We start from the raw sequence: 20,743 nt of genomic DNA, 5'->3' as shown, positions 1-20,743 counted from the left end.
GTTACGAGCATCCATGTATACACACCCTGTGAACAGAATTGTTCCACATCACTTCGATGAAATAATCTTTCAAATGGGGAACATGTAACTAACTAACAAATCAAAGGGCTCCAATAGATGTGATCTTAGAGGAGGTGCTATGAACTTACCTTCCTCCAACATTTAAAGTGATTTGCCCAACCACTTGTAGGGGGATTTTACACTTAAAATGGCGTTCGAGCTTCTGTACAGCTTGGCGTTTTTCACACAACACAATTCATTGCTAGAGCGAAACAAAGGTAAATCACAGAAAAAAAATTCTGTGAGCGAATGAGAATGAAACTCTGAACATATAAATTAATAAACTCACACTTATGTACTAGTAAACCGAGCCACCGTGCACTAACTCCCCAGTCTTTCAGCACTTATTACAAGTTGAAATGTCCCCTTAGAAAAATTAATGAATTAGAATGCTGATAAACCTCTTTCGTTACTTCATTTTCAAACAGCTGAGCAGAACTGAACGTACTCAGACATTTCTCTCTTTACTTATTGTGATCAACTCTAAACTGGCACACAATGTTTTTAGCGCAACGCTGTCTGACTTTCAATAATCCCTACAAAAGAATGGCCCTGACTGACAATAACCTGTACCTTTCATGAATCACTTACCTCACAAAAACTTCGTTACTCAAACTAGTGCAACACAGCGAGCGCCAACACTGCCATCTAAATAAAGGATTCTGACTACTGAAGGCACTAACTACTGATAGGCATAGTTAGCAAATGAAAGATTTTGATAGAGAACAATGTATTTACCTTAATAATGTTCAAAAGTGATTATATATATATATCAGTTCATGATATCCAGTATTACAAATTTACTCTTTCTGGTGGACACACGTCCAGATCGTCCGCTCTCAAAATTCTGCCGTCTCTCTCCCATATCCACCACTGCTGGCGGCTCACCTCCAACTGCGCAACGCTACACGCTGTTCACATCCATCTGCCCAACACTACAACAGCAAATATTCCAACAATGCAGACCAGCCACAGACTGCATGCAGCACAGTCAGTGATTTTCGTACGGAGCGCTACGTGACGTTACCAACATAAAAACCTAAACAACCTACTTACAAAGTACTTTGAGCGGTATAAAATTATTATTGAACATCATACTGACCCGCAAAGCTGCTACCACGAACACTTTGGTTGCAACCAATTCAGTCAAATGAATTTGTCATTTCAACCATGATGTTCGAGTACGTGCATTATTTACGTTTAAGCAAATATAATGTGACTGAAACGTCAACTTTAAGGAGCCAACAATAATTCTGATTACAAATTACAACGAGGTTACAGAAAGTCATGGAATAGCGACACGCACAGCTACATTGTCGGTAGTATCGCGTGCGCAAGGTAACTTATAAAAAGGCAGTGCATTGGTCGAGCTGCCATTTGTACGAAGGTGATTCATGTGATACACAGAGCCAGGCGTATGCAGAAAATACCAGATTTCATGCATTACCTCTCACCACGGACAACGCAGCGACCGACGGCCTTCACTTACCTATCGAGAGCAGCAGCATACGCGTAAAGCTGTCAATGCTAAGAGACAAGCAACACTGCGTGAAATAATCGCAGAAATCATTGTGGTACGTACAACGAACGTATGCGTTAGGGCAAGCGGCGAAATCTGGCGTTAATGGGCTATGGCGGCAGACGACCGATGCGAATTCCTTTGCTAACAGAACGACATCGCCACAGAGCCTCCCCTGAAATCATTGTGGTACGTACAACGAACGTATGCGTTAGGAGAATGCGGCGAAATCTGGCGTTAATGGGCTATGGCGACAGACGACCGATGCGAATTCCTTTGCTAACAGAACGACATCGCCACAGAGCCTCCCCTGAAATCATTGTGATACGTACAACGAACGTATGCGTTAGGAGAATGCGGCGAAATCTGGCGTTAATGGGCTATGGCGGCAGACGACCGATGCGAATTCCTTTGCTAACAGAACGACATCGCCACAGAGCCTCCCCTGAAATCATTGTGGTACGTACAACGAACGTATGCGTTAGGAGAATGCGGCGAAATCTGGCGTTAATGGGCTATGGCGGCAGACGACCGATGCGAATTCCTTTGCTAACAGAACGACATCGCCACAGAGCCTCCCCTGAAATCATTGTGATACGTACAACGAACGTATGCGTTAGGAGAATGCGGCGAAATCTGGCGTTAATGGGCTATGGCGGCAGACGACCGATGCGAATTCCTTTGCTAACAGAACGACATCGCCACAGAGCCTCCCCTGAAATCATTGTGGTACGTACAACGAACGTATGCGTTAGGAGAATGCGGCGAAATCTGGCGTTAATGGGCTATGGCGGCAGACGACCGATGCGAATTCCTTTGCTAACAGAACGACATCGCCACAGAGCCTCCCCTGAAATCATTGTGGTACGTACAACGAACGTATGCGTTAGGAGAATGCGGCGAAATCTGGCGTTAATGGGCTATGGCGGCAGACGACCGATGCGAATGCCTTTGCTAACAGAACGACATCGCCACAGAGCCTCCCCTGAAATCATTGTGGTACGTACAACGAACGTATGCGTTAGGAGAATGCGGCGAAATCTGGCGTTAATGGGCTATGGCGGCAGACGACCGATGCGAATTCCTTTGCTAACAGAACGACATCGCCACAGAGCCTCCCCTGAAATCATTGTGGTACGTACAACGAACGTATGCGTTAGGAGAATGCGGCGAAATCTGGCGTTAATGGGCTATGGCGGCAGACGACCGATGCGAATTCCTTTGCTAACAGAACGACATCGCCACAGAGCCTCCCCTGAAATCATTGTGATACGTACAACGAACGTATGCGTTAGGAGAATGCGGCGAAATCTGGCGTTAATGGGCTATGGCGGCAGACGACCGATGCGAATTCCTTTGCTAACAGAACGACATCGCCACAGAGCCTCCCCTGAAATCATTGTGGTACGTACAACGAACGTATGCGTTAGGAGAATGCGGCGAAATCTGGCGTTAATGGGCTATGGCGGCAGACGACCGATGCGAATTCCTTTGCTAACAGAACGACATCGCCACAGAGCCTCCCCTGAAATCATTGTGATACGTACAACGAACGTATGCGTTAGGAGAATGCGGCGAAATCTGGCGTTAATGGGCTATGGCGGCAGACGACCGATGCGAATTCCTTTGCTAACAGAACGACATCGCCACAGAGCCTCCCCTGAAATCATTGTGGTACGTACAACGAACGTATGCGTTAGGAGAATGCGGCGAAATCTGGCGTTAATGGGCTATGGCGGCAGACGACCGATGCGAATTCCTTTGCTAACAGAACGACATCGCCACAGAGCCTCCCCTGAAATCATTGTGGTACGTACAACGAACGTATGCGTTAGGAGAATGCGGCGAAATCTGGCGTTAATGGGCTATGGCGGCAGACGACCGATGCGAATTCCTTTGCTAACAGAACGACATCGCCACAGAGCCTCCCCTGAAATCATTGTGGTACGTACAACGAACGTATGCGTTAGGAGAATGCGGCGAAATCTGGCGTTAATGGGCTATGGCGGCAGACGACCGATGCGAATTAATTTGGTAACAGAACGACATCGCCACAGAGCCTCCCCTGAAATCATTGTGGTACGTACAATGAACGTATGCGTTAGGAGAATGCGGCGAAATCTGGCGTTAATGGGCTATGGCGGCAGACGACCGATGCGAATTCCTTTGCTAACAGAACGACATCGCCACAGAGCCTCCCCTGAAATCATTGTGGTACGTACAACGAACGTATGCGTTAGGAGAATGCGGCGAAATCTGGCGTTAATGGGCTATGGCGGCAGACGACCGATGCGAATTCCTTTGCTAACAGAACGACATCGCCACAGAGCCTCCCCTGAAATCATTGTGGTACGTACAACGAACGTATGCGTTAGGAGAATGCGGCGAAATCTGGCGTTAATGGGCTATGGCGGCAGACGACCGATGCGAATTCCTTTGCTAACAGAACGACATCGCCACAGAGCCTCCCCTGAAATCATTGTGATACGTACAACGAACGTATGCGTTAGGAGAATGCGGCGAAATCTGGCGTTAATGGGCTATGGCGGCAGACGACCGATGCGAATTCCTTTGCTAACAGAACGACATCGCCACAGAGCCTCCCCTGAAATCATTGTGGTACGTACAACGAACGTATGCGTTAGGAGAATGCGGCGAAATCTGGCGTTAATGGGCTATGGCGGCAGACGACCGATGCGAATTCCTTTGCTAACAGAACGACATCGCCACAGAGCCTCCCCTGAAATCATTGTGGTACGTACAACGAACGTATGCGTTAGGAGAATGCGGCGAAATCTGGCGTTAATGGGCTATGGCGGCAGACGACCGATGCGAATTCCTTTGCTAACAGAACGACATCGCCACAGAGCCTCCCCTGAAATCATTGTGGTACGTACAAAGAACGTATGCGTTAGGAGAATGCGGCGAAATCTGGCGTTAATGGGCTATGGCGGCAGACGACTGATGCGAATTCCTTTGCTAACAGAACGACATCGCCACAGAGCCTCCCCTGAAATCATTGTGGTACGTACAACGAACGTATGCGTTAGGAGAATGCGGCGAAATCTGGCGTTAATGGGCTATGGCGGCAGACGACCGATGCGAATTCCTTTGCTAACAGAACGACATCGCCACAGAGCCTCCCCTGAAATCATTGTGGTACGTACAACGAACGTATGCGTTAGGAGAATGTGGCGAAATCTGGCGTCAATGGGCTATGGCGGCAGACGACCGATGCGAATTACTTTGCTAACAGAACGACATCGCCACAGAGCCTCCCCTGAAATCATTGTGGTACGTACAACGAACGTATGCGTTAGGAGAATGCGGCGAAATCTGGCGTTAATGGGCTATGGCGGCAGACGACCGATGCGAATTCCTTTGCTAACAGAACGACATCGCCACAGAGCCTCCCCTGAAATCATTGTGGTATGTACAACGAACGTATGCGTTAGGAGAATGCGGCGAAATCTGGCGTTAATGGGCTATGGCGGCAGACGACCGATGCGAATTCCTTTGCTAACAGAACGACATCGCCACAGAGCCTCCCCTGAAATCATTGTGGTACGTACAACGAACGTATGCGTTAGGAGAATGCGGCGAAATCTGGCGTTAATGGGCTATGGCGGCAGACGACCGATGCGAATTCCTTTGCTAACAGAACGACATCGCCACAGAGCCTCCCCTGAAATCATTGTGGTACGTACAACGAACGTATGCGTTAGGAGAATGCGGCGAAATCTGGCGTTAATGGGGTATGGCGGCAGACGACCGATGCGAATTCCTTTGCTAACAGAACGACATCGCCACAGAGCCTCCCCTGAAATCATTGTGGTACGTACAACGAACGTATGCGTTAGGAGAATGCGGCGAAATCTGGCGTTAATGGGCTATGGCGGCAGACGACCGATACGAATTCCTTTGCTAACAGAACGACATCGCCACAGAGCCTCCCCTGAAATCATTGTGGTACGTACAACGAACGTATGCGTTAGGAGAATGCGGCGAAATCTGGCGTTAATGGGCTATGGCGGCAGACGACCGATGCGAATTCCTTTGCTAACAGAACGACATCGCCACAGAGCCTCCCCTGAAATCATTGTGGTACGTACAACGAACGTATGCGTTAGGAGAATGCGGCGAAATCTGGCGTTAATGGGCTATGGCGGCAGACGACCGATGCGAATTCCTTTGCTAACAGAACGACATCGCCACAGAGCCTCCCTGAAATCATTGTGGTACGTACAACGAACGTATGCGTTAGGAGAATGCGGCGAAATCTGGCGTTAATGGGCTATGGCGGCAGACGACCGATGCGAATTCCTTTGCTAACAGAACGACATCGCCACAGAGCCTCCCCTGAAATCATTGTGGTACGTACAACGAACGTATGCGTTAGGAGAATGCGGCGAAATCTGGCGTTAATGGGCTATGGCGGCAGACGACCGATGCGAATTCCTTTGCTAACAGAACGACATCGCCACAGAGCCTCCCCTGAAATCTTTGTGGTATGTACAACGAACGTATGCGTTAGGAGAATGCGGCGAAATCTGGCGTTAATGGGCTATGGCGGCAGACGACCGATGCGAATTCCTTTGCTAACAGAACGACATCGCCACAGAGCCTCCCCTGAAATCATTGTGGTACGTACAACGAACGTATGCGTTAGGAGAATGCGGCGAAATCTGGCGTTAATGGGCTATGGCGGCAGACGACCGATGCGAATTCCTTTGCTAACAGAACGACATCGCCACAGAGCCTCCCCTGAAATCATTGTGGTACGTACAACGAACGTATGCGTTAGGAGAATGCGGCGAAATCTGGCGTTAATGGGCTATGGCGGCAGACGACCGATGCGAATTCCTTTGCTAACAGAACGACATCGCCACAGAGCCTCCCCTGAAATCATTGTGGTACGTACAACGAACGTATGCGTTAGGAGAATGCGGCGAAATCTGGCGTTAATGGGCTATGGCGGCAGACGACCGATGCGAATTCCTTTGGTAACAGAACGACATCGCCACAGAGCCTCCCCTGAAATCATTGTGGTACGTACAATGAACGTATGCGTTAGGAGAATGCGGCGAAATCTGGCGTTAATGGGCTATGGCGGCAGACGACCGATGCGAATTCCTTTGCTAACAGAACGACATCGCCACAGAGCCTCCCCTGAAATCATTGTGGTACGTACAACGAACGTATGCGTTAGGAGAATGCGGCGAAATCTGGCGTTAATGGGCTATGGCGGCAGACGACCGATGCGAATTCCTTTGCTAACAGAACGACATCGCCACAGAGCCTCCCCTGAAATCATTGTGGTACGTACAACGAACGTATGCGTTAGGAGAATGCGGCGAAATCTGGCGTTAATGGGCTATGGCGGCAGACGACCGATGCGAATTCCTTTGCTAACAGAACGACATCGCCACAGAGCCTCCCCTGAAATCATTGTGATACGTACAACGAACGTATGCGTTAGGAGAATGCGGCGAAATCTGGCGTTAATGGGCTATGGCGGCAGACGACCGATGCGAATTCCTTTGCTAACAGAACGACATCGCCACAGAGCCTCCCCTGAAATCTTTGTGGTACGTACAACGAACGTATGCGTTAGGAGAATGCGGCGAAATCTGGCGTTAATGGGCTATGGCGGCAGACGACCGATGCGAATTCCTTTGCTAACAGAACGACATCGCCACAGAGCCTCCCCTGAAATCATTGTGGTACGTACAACGAACGTATGCGTTAGGAGAATGCGGCGAAATCTGGCGTTAATGGGCTATGGCGGCAGACGACCGATGCGAATTCCTTTGCTAACAGAACGACATCGCCACAGAGCCTCCCCTGAAATCATTGTGGTACGTACAAAGAACGTATGCGTTAGGAGAATGCGGCGAAATCTGGCGTTAATGGGCTATGGCGGCAGACGACTGATGCGAATTCCTTTGCTAACAGAACGACATCGCCACAGAGCCTCCCCTGAAATCATTGTGGTACGTACAACGAACGTATGCGTTAGGAGAATGCGGCGAAATCTGGCGTTAATGGGCTATGGCGGCAGACGACCGATGCGAATTCCTTTGCTAACAGAACGACATCGCCACAGAGCCTCCCCTGAAATCATTGTGGTACGTACAACGAACGTATGCGTTAGGAGAATGCGGCGAAATCTGGCGTTAATGGGCTATGGCGGCAGACGACCGATGCGAATTACTTTGCTAACAGAACGACATCGCCACAGAGCCTCCCCTGAAATCATTGTGGTACGTACAACGAACGTATGCGTTAGGAGAATGCGGCGAAATCTGGCGTTAATGGGCTATGGCGGCAGACGACCGATGCGAATTCCTTTGCTAACAGAACGACATCGCCACAGAGCCTCCCCTGAAATCATTGTGGTATGTACAACGAACGTATGCGTTAGGAGAATGCGGCGAAATCTGGCGTTAATGGGCTATGGCGGCAGACGACCGATGCGAATTCCTTTGCTAACAGAACGACATCGCCACAGAGCCTCCCCTGAAATCATTGTGGTACGTACAACGAACGTATGCGTTAGGAGAATGCGGCGAAATCTGGCGTTAATGGGCTATGGCGGCAGACGACCGATGCGAATTCCTTTGGTAACAGAACGACATCGCCACAGAGCCTCCCCTGAAATCATTGTGGTACGTACAATGAACGTATGCGTTAGGAGAATGCGGCGAAATCTGGCGTTAATGGGCTATGGCGGCAGACGACCGATGCGAATTCCTTTGCTAACAGAACGACATCGCCACAGAGCCTCCCCTGAAATCATTGTGGTACGTACAACGAACGTATGCGTTAGGAGAATGCGGCGAAATCTGGCGTTAATGGGCTATGGCGGCAGACGACCGATGCGAATTCCTTTGCTAACAGAACGACATCGCCACAGAGCCTCCCCTGAAATCATTGTGGTACGTACAAAGAACGTATGCGTTAGGAGAATGCGGCGAAATCTGGCGTTAATGGGCTATGGCGGCAGACGACTGATGCGAAATCCTTTGCTAACAGAACGACATCGCCACAGAGCCTCCCCTGAAATCATTGTGGTACGTACAACGAACGTATGCGTTAGGAGAATGCGGCGAAATCTGGCGTTAATGGGCTATGGCGGCAGACGACCGATGCGAATTCCTTTGCTAACAGAACGACATCGCCACAGAGCCTCCCCTGAAATCATTGTGGTACGTACAACGAACGTATGCGTTAGGAGAATGCGGCGAAATCTGGCGTTAATGGGCTATGGCGGCAGACGACTGATGCGAATTCCTTTGCTAACAGAACGACATCGCCACAGAGCCTCCCTGAAATCATTGTGGTATGTACAACGAACGTATGCGTTAGGAGAATGCGGCGAAATCTGGCGTTAATGGGCTATGGCGGCAGACGACCGATGCGAATTCCTTTGCTAACAGAACGACATCGCCACAGAGCCTCCCCTGAAATCATTGTGGTACGTACAACGAACGTATGCGTTAGGAGAATGCGGCGAAATCTGGCGTTAATGGGCTATGGCGGCAGACGACCGATGCGAATTCCTTTGCTAACAGAACGACATCGCCACAGAGCCTCCCCTGAAATCATTGTGGTACGTACAACGAACGTATGCGTTAGGAGAATGCGGCGAAATCTGGCGTTAATGGGGTATGGCGGCAGACGACCGATGCGAATTCCTTTGCTAACAGAACGACATCGCCACAGAGCCTCCCCTGAAATCATTGTGGTACGTACAACGAACGTATGCGTTAGGAGAATGCGGCGAAATCTGGCGTTAATGGGCTATGGCGGCAGACGACCGATACGAATTCCTTTGCTAACAGAACGACATCGCCACAGAGCCTCCCCTGAAATCATTGTGGTACGTACAACGAACGTATGCGTTAGGAGAATGCGGCGAAATCTGGCGTTAATGGGCTATGGCGGCAGACGACCGATGCGAATTCCTTTGCTAACAGAACGACATCGCCACAGAGCCTCCCCTGAAATCATTGTGGTACGTACAACGAACGTATGCGTTAGGAAAATGCGGCGAAATCTGGCGTTAATGGGCTATGGCGGCAGACGACCGATGCGAATTCCTTTGCTAACAGAACGACATCGCCACAGAGCCTCCCTGAAATCATTGTGGTACGTACAACGAACGTATGCGTTAGGAGAATGCGGCGAAATCTGGCGTTAATGGGCTATGGCGGCAGACGACCGATGCGAATTCCTTTGCTAACAGAACGACATCGCCACAGAGCCTCCCCTGAAATCTTTGTGGTACGTACAACGAACGTATGCGTTAGGAGAATGCGGCGAAATCTGGCGTTAATGGGCTATGGCGGCAGACGACCGATGCGAATTCCTTTGCTAACAGAACGACATCGCCACAGAGCCTCCCCTGAAATCATTGTGGTACGTACAACGAACGTATGCGTTAGGAGAATGCGGCGAAATCTGGCGTTAATGGGCTATGGCGGCAGACGACCGATGCGAATTCCTTTGCTAACAGAACGACATCGCCACAGAGCCTCCCCTGAAATCTTTGTGGTACGTACAACAAACGTATGCGTTAGGAGAATGCGGCGAAATCTGGCGTTAATGGGCTATGGCGGCAGACGACCGATGCGAATTCCTTTGCTAACAGAACGACATCGCCACAGAGCCTCCCCTGAAATCATTGTGATACGTACAACGAACGTATGCGTTAGGAGAATGCGGCGAAATCTGGCGTTAATGGGCTATGGCGGCAGACGACCGATGCGAATTCCTTTGCTAACAGAACGACATCGCCACAGAGCCTCCCCTGAAATCATTGTGGTACGTACAACGAACGTATGCGTTAGGAGAATGCGGCGAAATCTGGCGTTAATGGGCTATGGCGGCAGACGACTGATGCGAATTCCTTTGCTAACAGAACGACATCGCCACAGAGCCTCCCCTGAAATCATTGTGGTACGTACAACGAACGTATGCGTTAGGAGAATGCGGCGAAATCTGGCGTTAATGGGCTATGGCGGCAGACGACCGATGCGAATTCCTTTGCTAACAGAACGACATCGCCACAGAGCCTCCCCTGAAATCATTGTGGTACGTACAACGAACGTATGCGTTAGGAGAATGCGGCGAAATCTGGCGTTAATGGGCTATGGCGGCAGACGACCGATGCGAATTCCTTTGCTAACAGAACGACATCGCCACAGAGCCTCCCCTGAAATCATTGTGGTACGTACAACGAACGTATGCGTTAGGAGAATGCGGCGAAATCTGGCGTTAATGGGCTATGGCGGCAGACGACCGATGCGAATTCCTTTGCTAACAGAACGACATCGCCACAGAGCCTCCCCTGAAATCATTGTGGTACGTACAACGAACGTATGCGTTAGGAGAATGCGGCGAAATCTGGCGTTAATGGGCTACGGCGGCAGACGACCGATGCGAATTCCTTTGCTAACAGAACGACATCGCCACAGAGCCTCCCCTGAAATCATTGTGGTACGTACAACGAACGTATGCGTTAGGAGAATGCGGCGAAATCTGGCGTTAATGGGCTATGGCGGCAGACGACCGATGCGAATTCCTTTGCTAACAGAACGACATTGCCACAGAGCCTCCCCTGAAATCATTGTGGTACGTACAACGAACGTATGCGTTAGGAGAATGCGGCGAAATCTGGCGTTAATGGGCTATGGCGGCAGACGACCGATGCGAATTCCTTTGCTAACAGAACGACATCGCCACAGAGCCTCCCCTGAAATCATTGTGGTACGTACAACGAACGTATGCGTTAGGAGAATGCTGCGAAATCTGGCGTTAATGGGCTATGGCGGCCGACGACCGATGCGAATTCCTTTGCTAACAGAACGACATCGCCACAGAGCCTCCCCTGAAATCATTGTGGTACGTACAACGAACGTATGCGTTAGGAGAATGCGGCGAAATCTGGCGTTAATGGGCTATGGCGGCAGACGACCGATGCGAATTCCTTTGCTAACAGAACGACATCGCCACAGAGCCTCCCCTGAAGTCATTGTGGTACGTACAACGAACGTATGCGTTAGGAGAATGCGGCGAAATCTGGCGTTAATGGGCTATGGCGGCAGACGACCGATGCGAATTCCTTTGCTAACAGAACGACATCGCCACAGAGCCTCCCTGAAATCATTGTGGTACGTACAACGAACGTATGCGTTAGGAGAATGCGGCGAAATCTGGCGTTAATGGGCTATGGCGGCAGACGACCGATGCGAATTCCTTTGCTAACAGAACGACATCGCCACAGAGCCTCCCCTGAAATCTTTGTGGTACGTACAACGAACGTATGCATTAGGAGAATGCGGCGAAATCTGGCGTTAATGGGCTATGGCGGCAGACGACCGATGCGAATTCCTTTGCTAACAGAACGACATCGCCACAGAGCCTCCCCTGAAATCATTGTGGTACGTACAACGAACGTATGCGTTACGAGAATGCGGCGAAATCTGGCGTTAATGGGCTATGGCGGCAGACGACCGATGCGAATTCCTTTGCTAACAGAACGACATCGCCACAGAGCCTCCCCTGAAATCATTGTGATACGTACAACGAACGTATGCGTTAGGAGAATGCGGCGAAATCTGGTGTTAATGGGCTATGGCGGCAGACGACCGATGCGAATTCCTTTGCTAACAGAACGACATCGCCACAGAGCCTCCCCTGAAATCATTGTGGTACGTACAACGAACGTATGCGTTAGGAGAATGCGGCGAAATCTGGCGTTAATGGGCTATGGCGGCAGACGACCGATGCGAATTCCTTTGCTAACAGAACGACATCGCCACAGAGCCTCCCCTGAAATCTTTGTGGTACGTACAACAAACGTATGCGTTAGGAGAATGCGGCGAAATCTGGCGTTAATGGGCTATGGCGGCAGACGACCGATGCGAATTCCTTTGCTAACAGAACGACATCGCCACAGAGCCTCCCCTGAAATTATTGTGATACGTACAACGAACGTATGCGTTAGGAGAATGCGGCGAAATCTGGCGTTAATGGGCTATGGCGGCAGACGACCGATGCGAATTCCTTTGCTAACAGAACGACATCGCCACAGAGCCTCCCCTGAAATCATTGTGGTACGTACAACGAACGTATGCGTTAGGAGAATGCGGCGAAATCTGGCGTTAATGGGCTATGGCGGCAGACGACTGATGCGATTTCCTTTGCTAACAGAACGACATCGCCACAGAGCCTCCCCTGAAATCATTGTGGTACGTACAACGAACGTATGCGTTAGGAGAATGCGGCGAAATCTGGCGTTAATGGGCTATGGCGGCAGACGACCGATGCGAATTCCTTTGCTAACAGAACGACATCGCCACAGAGCCTCCCTGAAATCATTGTGGTACGTACAACGAACGTATGCGTTAGGAGAATGCGGCGAAATCTGGCGTTAATGGGCTATGGCGGCAGACGACCGATGCGAATTCCTTTGCTAACAGAACGACATCGCCACAGAGCCTCCCCTGAAATCTTTGTGGTACGTACAACGAACGTATGCATTAGGAGAATGCGGCAAAATCTGGCGTTAATGGGCTATGGCGGCAGACGACCGATGCGAATTCCTTTGCTAACAGAACGACATCGCCACAGAGCCTCCCCTGAAATCATTGTGGTACGTACAACGAACGTATGCGTTAGGAGAATGCGGCGAAATCTGGCGTTAATGGGCTATGGCGGCAGACGACCGATGCGAATTCCTTTGCTAACAGAACGACATCGCCACAGAGCCTCCCCTGAAATCATTGTGATACGTACAACGAACGTATGCGTTAGGAGAATGCGGCGAAATCTGGCGTTAATGGGCTATGGCGGCAGACGACCGATGCGAATTCCTTTGCTAACAGAACGACATCGCCACAGAGCCTCCCCTGAAATCATTGTGGTACGTACAACGAACGTATGCGTTAGGAGAATGCGGCGAAATCTGGCGTTAATGGGCTATGGCGGCAGACGACCGATGCGAATTCCTTTGCTAACAGAACGACATCGCCACAGAGCCTCCCCTGAAATCTTTGTGGTACGTACAACAAACGTATGCGTTAGGAGAATGCGGCGAAATCTGGCGTTAATGGGCTATGGCGGCAGACGACCGATGCGAATTCCTTTGCTAACAGAACGACATCGCCACAGAGCCTCCCCTGAAATTATTGTGATACGTACAACGAACGTATGCGTTAGGAGAATGCGGCGAAATCTGGCGTTAATGGGCTATGGCGGCAGACGACCGATGCGAATTCCTTTGCTAACAGAACGACATCGCCACAGAGCCTCCCCTGAAATCATTGTGGTACGTACAACGAACGTATGCGTTAGGAGAATGCGGCGAAATCTGGCGTTAATGGGCTATGGCGGCTGACGACTGATGCGATTTCCTTTGCTAACAGAACGACATCGCCACAGAGCCTCCCCTGAAATCATTGTGGTACGTACAACGAACGTATGCGTTAGGAGAATGCGGCGAAATCTGGCGTTAATGGGCTATGGCGGCAGACGACCGATGCGAATTCCTTTGCTAACAGAACGACATCGCCACAGAGCCTCCCCTGAAATCATTGTGGTACGTACAACGAACGTATGCGTTAGGAGAATGCGGCGAAATCTGGCGTTAATGGGCTATGGCGGCAGACGACCGATGCGAATTCCTTTGCTAACAGAACGACATAGCCACAGAGCCTCCCCTGAAATCATTGTGGTACGTACAACGAACGTATGCGTTAGGAGAATGCGGCGAAATCTGGCGTTAATGGGCTATGGCGGCAGACGACCGATGCGAATTCCTTTGCTAACAGAACGACATCGCCACAGAGCCTCCCCTGAAATCATTGTGGTACGTACAACGAACGTATGCGTTAGGAGAATGCGGCGAAATCTGGCGTTAATGGGCTATGGCGGCAGACGACCGATGCGAATTCCTTTGCTAACAGAACGACATCGCCACAGAGCCTCCCCTGAAATCTTTGTGGTACGTACAACGAACGTATGCGTTAGGAGAATGCGGCGAAATCTGGCGTTAATGGGCTACGGCGGCAGACGACCGATGCGAATTCCTTTGCTAACAGAACGACATCGCCACAGAGCCTCCCCTGAAATCATTGTGGTACGTACAACGAACGTATGCGTTAGGAGAATGCGGCGAAATCTGGCGTTAATGGGCTATGGCGGCAGACGACCGATGCGAATTCCTTTGCTAACAGAACGACATCGCCACAGAGCCTCCCCTGAAATCATTGTGGTACGTACAACGAACGTATGCGTTAGGAGAATGCGGCGAAATCTGGCGTTAATGGGCTATGGCGGCAGACGACCGATGCGAATTCCTTTGCTAATAGAACGACATCGCCACAGAGCCTCCCCTGAAATCTTTGTGGTACGTACAACGAACGTATGCGTTAGGAGAATGCGGCGAAATCTGGCGTTAATGGGCTATGGCGGCAGACGACCGATGCGAATTCCTTTGCTAACAGAACGACATCGCCACAGAGCCTCCCCTGAAATCATTGTGGTACGTACAACGAACGTATGCGTTAGGAGAATGCTGCGAAATCTGGCGTTAATGGGCTATGGCGGCAGACGACCGATGCGAATTCCTTTGCTAACAGAACGACATCGCCACAGAGCCTCCCCTGAAATCATTGTGGTACGTACAACGAACGTATGCGTTAGGAGAATGCGGCGAAATCTGGCGTTAATGGGCTATGGCGGCAGACGACCGATGCGAATTCCTTTGCTAACAGAACGACATCGCCACAGAGCCTCCCCTGAAATCATTGTGGTACGTACAACGAACGTATGCGTTAGGAGAATGCGGCGAAATCTGGCGTTAATGGGCTATGGCGGCAGACGACCGATGCGAATTCCTTTGCTAACAGAACGACATCGCCACAGAGCCTCCCCTGAAATCATTGTGGTACGTACAACGAACGTATGCGTTAGGAGAATGCGGCGAAATCTGGCGTTAATGGGCTATGGCGGCAGACGACCGATGCGAATTCCTTTGCTAACAGAACGACATCGCCACAGAGCCTCGCCTGAAATCATTGTGGTACGTACAACGAACGTATGCGTTAGGAGAATGCGGCGAAATCTGGCGTTAATGGGCTATGGCGGCAGACGACCGATGCGAATTCCTTTGCTAACAGAACGACATCGCCACAGAGCCTCCCCTGAAATCATTGTGGTACGTACAACGAACGTATGCGTTAGGAGAATGCGGCGAAATCTGGCGTTAATGGGCTATGGCGGCAGACGACCGATGCGAATTCCTTTGCTAACAGAACGACATCGCCACAGAGCCTCCCCTGAAATCATTGTGGTACGTACAACGAACGTATGCGTTAGGAGAATGCGGCGAAATCTGGCGTTAATGGGCTATGGCGGCAGACGACCGATGCGAATTCCTTTGCTAACAGAACGACATCGCCACAGAGCCTCCCCTGAAATCATTGTGGTACGTACAACGAACGTATGCGTTAGGAGAATGCGGCGAAATTTGGCGTTAATGGGCTATGGCGGCAGACGACCGATGCGAATTCCTTTGCTAACAGAACGACATCGCCACAGAGCCTCCCCTGAAATCTTTGTGGTACGTACAACGAACGTATGCGTTAGGAGAATGCGGCGAAATCTGGCGTTAATGGGCTATGGCGGCAGACGACCGATGCGAATTCCTTTGCTAACAGAACGACATCGCCACAGAGCCTCCCCTGAAATCATTGTGGTACGTACAACGAACGTATGCGTTAGGAGAATGCTGCGAAATTTGGCGTTAATGGGCTATGGCGGCAGACGACCGATGCGAATTCCTTTGCTAACAGAACGACATCGCCACAGAGCCTCCCCTGAAATCATTGTGGTACGTACAACGAACGTATGCGTTAGGAGAATGCGGCGAAATCTGGCGTTAATGGGCTATGGCGGCAGACGACCGATGCGAATTCCTTTGCTAACAGAACGACATCGCCACAGAGCCTCCCCTGAAATCATTGTGGTACGTACAACGAACGTATGCGTTAGGAGAATGCGGCGAAATCTGGCGTTAATGGGCTATGGCGGCAGACGACCGATGCGAATTGCTTTGCTAACAGAACGACATCCCCACAGAGCCTCCCCTGAAATCATTGTGGTATGTACAACGAACGTATGCGTTAGGAGAATGCGGCGAAATCTGGCGTTAATGGGCTATGGCGGCAGACGACCGATGCGAATTCCTTTGCTAACAGAACGACATCGCCACAGAGCCTCCCCTGAAATCATTGTGGTACGTACAACGAACGTATGCGTTAGGAGAATGCGGCGAAATCTGGCGTTAATGGGCTATGGCGGCAGACGACCGATGCGAATTCCTTTGCTAACAGAACGACATCGCCACAGAGCCTCCGCTGAAATCTTTGTGGTACGTACAACGAACGTATGCGTTAGGAGAATGCGGCGAAATCTGGCGTTAATGGGCTATGGCGGCAGACGACCGATGCGAATTCCTTTGCTAACAGAACGACATCGCCACAGAGCCTCCCCTGAAATCATTGTGGTACGTACAACGAACGTATGCGTTAGGAGAATGCGGCGAAATCTGGCGTTAATGGGCTATGGCGGCAGACGACCGATGCGAATTCCTTTGCTAACAGAACGACATCGCCACAGAGCCTCCCCTGAAATCATTGTGGTACGTACAACGAACGTATGCGTTAGGAGAATGCTGCGAAATTTGGCGTTAATGGGCTATGGCGGCAGACGACCGATGCGAATTCCTTTGCTAACAGAACGACATCGCCACAGAGCCTCCCCTGAAATCATTGTGGTACGTACAACGAACGTATGCGTTAGGAGAATGCGGCGAAATCTGGCGTTAATGGGCTATGGCGGCAGACGACCGATGCGAATTCCTTTGCTAACAGAACGACATCGCCACAGAGCCTCCCCTGAAATCATTGTGGTACGTACAACGAACGTATGCGTTAGGAGAATGCGGCGAAATCTGGCGTTAATGGGCTATGGCGGCAGACGACCGATGCGAATTCCTTTGCTAACAGAACGACATCGCCACAGAGCCTCCCCTGAAATCATTGTGGTACGTACAACGAACGTATGCGTTAGGAGAATGCGGCGAAATCTGGCGTTAATGGGCTATGGCGGCAGACGACCGATGCGAATTCCTTTGCTAACAGAACGACATCGCCACAGAGCCTCCCCTGAAATCATTGTGGTACGTACAACGAACGTATGCGTTAGGAGAATGCGGCGAAATCTGGCGTTAATGGGCTATGGCGGCAGACGACCGATGCGAATTCCTTTGCTAACAGAACGACATCGCCACAGAGCCTCCCCTGAAATCTTTGTGGTACGTACAACGAACGTATGCGTTAGGAGAATGCGGCGAAATCTGGCGTTAATGGGCTATGGCGGCAGACGACCGATGCGAATTCCTTTGCTAACAGAACGACATCGCCACAGAGCCTCCCCTGAAATCATTGTGGTACGTACAACGAACGTATGCGTTAGGAGAATGCGGCGAAATCTGGCGTTAATGGGCTATGGCGGCAGACGACCGATGCGAATTCCTTTGCTAACAGAACGACATCGCCACAGAGCCTCCCCTGAAATCATTGTGGTACGTACAACGAACGTATGCGTTAGGAGAATGCGGCGAAATCTGGCGTTAATGGGCTATGGCGGCAGACGACCGATGCGAATTCCTTTGCTAACAGAACGACATCGCCACAGAGCCTCCCCTGAAATCTTTGTGGTACGTACAACAAACGTATGCGTTAGGAGAATGCGGCGAAATCTGTGCGTTAATGGGCTATGGCGGCAGACGACCGATGCGAATTCCTTTGCTAACAGAACGACATCGCCACAGAGCCTCCCCTGAAATCATTGTGATACGTACAACGAACGTATGCGTTAGGAGAATGCGGCGAAATCTGGCGTTAATGGGCTATGGCGGCAGACGACCGATGCGAATTCCTTTGCTAACAGAACGACATCGCCACAGAGCCTCCCCTGAAATCATTGTGATACGTACAACGAACGTATGCGTTAGGAGAATGCGGCGAAATCTGGCGTTAATGGGCTATGGCGGCAGACGACCGATGCGAATTCCTTTGCTAACAGAACGACATCGCCACAGAGCCTCCCCTGAAATCATTGTGGTACGTACAACGAACGTATGCGTTAGGAGAATGCGGCGAAATCTGGCGTTAATGGGCTATGGCGGCAGACGACTGATGCGAATTCCTTTGCTAACAGAACGACATCGCCACAGAGCCTCCCCTGAAATCATTGTGGTACGTACAACGAACGTATGCGTTAGGAGAATGCGGCGAAATCTGGCGTTAATGGGCTATGGCGGCAGACGACCGATGCGAATTCCTTTGCTAACAGAACGACATCGCCACAGAGCCTCCCCTGAAATCATTGTGGTACGTACAACGAACGTATGCGTTAGGAGAATGCGGCGAAATCTGGCGTTAATGGGCTATGGCGGCAGACGACCGATGCGAATTCCTTTGCTAACAGAACGACATCGCCACAGAGCCTCCCCTGAAATCATTGTGGTACGTACAACGAACGTATGCGTTAGGAGAATGCTGCGAAATCTGGCGTTAATGGGCTATGGCGGCAGACGACCGATGCGAATTCCTTTGCTAACAGAACGACATCGCCACAGAGCCTCCCCTGAAATCATTGTGGTACGTACAACGAACGTATGCGTTAGGAGAATGCGGCGAAATCTGGCGTTAATGGGCTATGGCGGCAGACGACCGATGCGAATTCCTTTGCTAACAGAACGACATCGCCACAGAGCCTCCCCTGAAATCATTGTGGTACGTACAACGATCGTATGCGTTAGGAGAATGCGGCGAAATCTGGCGTTAATGGGCTATGGCGGCAGACGACCGATGCGAATTCCTTTGCTAACAGAACGACATCGCCACAGAGCCTCCCCTGAAATCATTGTGGTACGTACAACGAACGTATGCGTTAGGAGAATGCGGCGAAATCTGGCGTTAATGGGCTATGGCGGCAGACGACCGATGCGAATTCCTTTACTAACAGAACGACATCGCCACAGAGCCTCCCCTGAAATCATTGTGGTACGTACAACGAACGTATGCGTTAGGAGAATGCGGCGAAATCTGGCGTTAATGGGCTATGGCGGCAGACGACCGATGCGAATTCCTTTGCTAACAGAACGACATCGCCACAGAGCCTCCCCTGAAATCATTGTGGTACGTACAACGAACGTATGCGTTAGGAGAATGCGGCGAAATCTGGCGTTAATGGGCTATGGCGGCAGACGACCGATGCGAATTCCTTTGCTAACAGAACGACATCGCCACAGAGCCTCCCCTGAAATCATTGTGGTACGTACAACGAACGTATGCGTTAGGAGAATGCGGCGAAATCTGGCGTTAATGGGCTATGGCGGCAGACGACCGATGCGAATTCCTTTGCTAACAGAACGACATCGCCACAGAGCCTCCCCTAAAATCTTTGTGGTACGTACAACGAACGTATGCGTTAGGAGAATGCGGCGAAATCTGGCGTTAATGGGCTACGGCGGCAGACGACCGATGCGAATTCCTTTGCTAACAGAACGACATCGCCACAGAGCCTCCCCTGAAATCATTGTGGTACGTACAACGAACGTATGCGTTAGGAGAATGCGGCGAAATCTGGCGTTAATGGGCTATGGCGGCAGACGACCGATGCGAATTCCTTTGCTAACAGAACGACATCGCCACAGAGCCTCCCTGAAATCATTGTGGTACGTACAACGAACGTATGCGTTAGGAGAATGCGGCGAAATCTGGCGTTAATGGGCTATGGCGGCAGACGACCGATGCGAATTCCTTTGCTAATAGAACGACATCGCCACAGAGCCTCCCCTGAAATCTTTGTGGTACGTACAACGAACGTATGCGTTAGGAGAATGCGGCGAAATCAGGCGTTAATGGGCTATGGCGGCAGACGACCGATGCGAATTCCTTTGCTAACAGAACGACATCGCCACAGAGCCTCCCCTGAAATCATTGTGGTACGTACAACGAACGTATGTGTTAGGAGAATGCAGCGAAATCTGGCGTTAATGGGCTATGGCGGCAGATGACCGATGCG

The sequence above is a fragment of the Schistocerca gregaria genome, chromosome 1 (genome assembly GCF_023897955.1).
Source record: "Schistocerca gregaria isolate iqSchGreg1 chromosome 1, iqSchGreg1.2, whole genome shotgun sequence".
NCBI lineage: Eukaryota > Metazoa > Arthropoda > Insecta > Orthoptera > Acrididae > Schistocerca > Schistocerca gregaria.
The sequence above is the reverse complement of the archived record's forward strand: the minus strand, read 5'-3'. Positions refer to the sequence as shown.